This window comes from Miniopterus schreibersii, assembly GCF_964146895.1.
Source record: "Miniopterus schreibersii genome assembly, chromosome: 10".
Classification (NCBI taxonomy): domain Eukaryota; kingdom Metazoa; phylum Chordata; class Mammalia; order Chiroptera; family Miniopteridae; genus Miniopterus; species Miniopterus schreibersii.
This window is the reverse complement of record NC_138110.1, coordinates 58,188,483-58,191,884: the sequence shown is the minus strand read 5'-3', so window position 1 is coordinate 58,191,884 and position 3,402 is coordinate 58,188,483.

The window sequence follows — 3,402 nt, the reverse complement described above, 5'->3', positions numbered from 1 at the left end:
TTGTTCTGTTTTATTTCTTAATGTTTCCTAATTACCTCGCACAGTTCCTGGCTAGGAGGTCAGGGATTTGCTTGTAAGGCTAGCAGGTCCTATTTTCTAGGGTAAGGTAAGCTGGCTAAAGCTGAGTTGGAGGATTATGATCGGTGTATGTTAGGTTTTCTTGACAGGTGTTTCCGTAAGTGCAGGCTGACTTAAGTTGAGATTTGTGATGTGGGTTGGGCCACTGGGGCAGCTTCCCTTATGTGAGTCCTGATGGATAATTATTAGTATCCACAGGAACCATTTAAAATCAGTGCTGTCTTCCTTGGACATCGGACGATAAACTCTAGGGTGAGAGAAAGTATAGAAGACATAACTGAATCATTCAGTAATTGGCACTCGGTATTTAAATAAGGGAAGCCATCCTATGTGCTGGGCAGTCATCTCCATTTTTCAAGAACGATAGAATCCATTGCTTCCCTTTGTGTTTTGCATAACAGAAGGCAATTGTTAATTATTCTTTCTAATCCTTTCACTCTGCTGAGTTCTAAGGAGGGTTTGGGCAGAGGTAGGGAAAGCAGCTGCTTATATGATATGATTTCAGGGATGACAGGAAAATCTCTATTTCCCACTATCACCTCTAACTCCATCTCCAAATACCTCCTTCCTCCATCCTGCTGAGTAATGCCTAAAAGATCTCAGAGGTTCATGCCTTTGACTTAAGAACTGTACTTTGTTAAAAAGCAAAAATCTCTGGAAGAGTTAACCTCATTAAGTCTTGCATTATTAATCACTCACACTAACAGTGATTTCACCAGATCCTTTCCTAAGAAGGAAAGAGAGAAAAAGGAGCATGGAATCTAGAACCTGGAAGGAGGGGAAGCTGGAAGGGACAGGAAGATTTGGCCTATTTTATAATTGTACCTAGTACTGTTTTATTTGCCAGGGCTGATGCCTGAGAGATTCTCACCTCACCCATTCCCATCTTTTATTTACATGGTAGTTTAATCTTCCAATAAGAGAAAAAATGAATTTCTTATAAAATAGGTATCTCGGTATAAGGAGGAAAAGCAATTTTAAAAAGTGAAAATCTAAAATAATAAAGACAGCTGGGCAAGTAATGGGTAATGAATAATAGATTTTAATACTATATAATAAAAATAAAGCCAAAATAATATTCAATTATATTGAACTTCTACTTCAACATATTACAACAAAATTAAATGTCCAGAAACTTTTGTTTTATACATTTAAAAAATTCCTTGAAAACATAAACCTATCTCTGAGGAGAGCCTTGTATAAAAATAATGGAGATATCTGGAATAAATGAACTTGGTATTGTAATCACCATCAAGTGCCGCTTCAGCTCTTCCCAAACTGCTGAGGCCGTTCAGCAAAGGGCATTCCTCTGTCTCTTAGTGGAGGCTTCTCTCTGTGAAATTTAAAACAATAAAACATAAATAAGATAAGCATTTTTGTGCTTGTTCCTTCCTGTTGGTGATATTTCTCAGAAAATAAAAATCTGCCTGAAGGGAAAGGGGTTAAATATGAGCAGAGAGAAAGGGCTCATTCAACCTCTTGTCACTGGAGGTTTACACTGCATCTTAAACCTAAATGTCTGTTTTTCTGCTGTGAGACAGAGGTAGTTCACGAAATGAAACCAAGGACTCAGAAGTATTCCTCAAGAATAACCACCACTTTTGCTCTTAACTCTTCTCTCCTCAGTGTAGGATGTGCATCCTATCCCGTTAAAAAACAAAATGAGGTACACTAACTTTTATATAAGATGTGTTTAAACTTTGTATTTATTATTTGAGATTCAACAATAACTTACAACATTATTTGAGTATGAGTTTGGGGCATGAGTCCAGCAACTGAGATTAATTGTAGAATAAATCTACATTTAGTCACTTTAGAGGGAAAGACGAGATTGTAGAGGAGCAGAGCAGACCAATCAAGGGCTTTGGAGCCAGACTACTTGAGTTTAGCATTTACTAGTTGTGTAAGCTTGAGCAAGTCCCTTTCATGTTCTGTTCCTTAGTTTCTCCTTCTGCAAAATGGAGATAATACATGGAGTGGTTATGAGGGTTAAAAGAGTTAATCATAATATATTTAGAGTCTGGCTCATTGTCAATATTCAATAAGCCTTAGTCGTTTTTATTCAATAATCCTCAAAATGGATAGTGGAGTTGCATGGAGTGGAGTTGGGTGCATGCTGTGGGACCAAGCAGGAAGCAGTGTGGGGTACATGTAAGTCCAATGGGCTTGCTGCACTGAAGTTTAGCTCAAGGTGAAGATTTAGTTCACCAGACAGCTGGGGCCTGCATTTTAGTTCAGCTCTTGCCTGCTAGTCCCAAACATGAAGACCTCTCTTGAGCAGGGATCCTCTTGAAGCCACACTTGTTATGCCGTCACATCCCTCAAAACATGTAACTCACCATGAATCATGGAGAAATTTGTTCCTAACAGTGTCTTGGCAGAGGGGTGGAGGTGAAAGGTGGGGGAGATAGGGGGGTAAAGATTCATGTTGCTCAATATACAACAAAAACTTAATGCAATTCGCCACTGGATGTGTCTGTTCTTCATATGCTAGTTACCTCCTTTCCTTTCTCTTCTCTCACACTATGAGGCCTCTCCATTGCCCTGGATAGTTCAGCTCTGGCTCTCTGCTTATGTTCCACAACCAAACAAGAGATGGAATTGAGCAATAATGACCATTTCTACATGCAGCTCATCAAAGGATTGATAAGTACAGATTAATCGCTTTCTCAGAAAATTTCTGCTTGTAAGAAAAGCTTCTCCTTTGCTTAAAGCAGACAGTGGGTGCCCAACAAATAATAGGGTCTGACAGCAGTTGTAGGAGAGGGAATCAGAAAAATGAAAACGGGGAAGTAAGGAGTGGAAACTTCATGTATATTGGGATAGATTTAGCGTTACACTGCTTCAGAAGTTTCTTCTTGCTTGAAGGTTTTTGAAGGAAAAAGAAAGGAAGAAAAGACGTAGGAATTTTATAAAAATACATCAGTATCAAACTATAAGAACTGGCTGTTGTTCTTAGATTGTTGACAAGTAGACTGAGCCTTCACAAAGGAGCCAACAATACACACATTGCAACATTAACATTTATTTAGGATCTCTTTGAAAGCTCTCCTACATATTTATCAAACTGGGACTTTGTGGATGCTCTGGCATGCCTCAAAAACTCAGTACCTTTTCACTCTACCTGCCAAACCAAGAGCTGTTCTCTCTTACATATTCTAATTCCTTAAAGGTTTTGACAGCAAAAAGTATGTTCTAAGGTAATTAAATGGGTGGAGGTAGCTTCATGCTGGCATTTAAGTCTGAGGGGAAAAATGGAGCACTAGTTGCTTCTGCGGTTTCTGAAAGGATTAGTTTTTACCTGATGTTGCTTGCCTTGCGTTT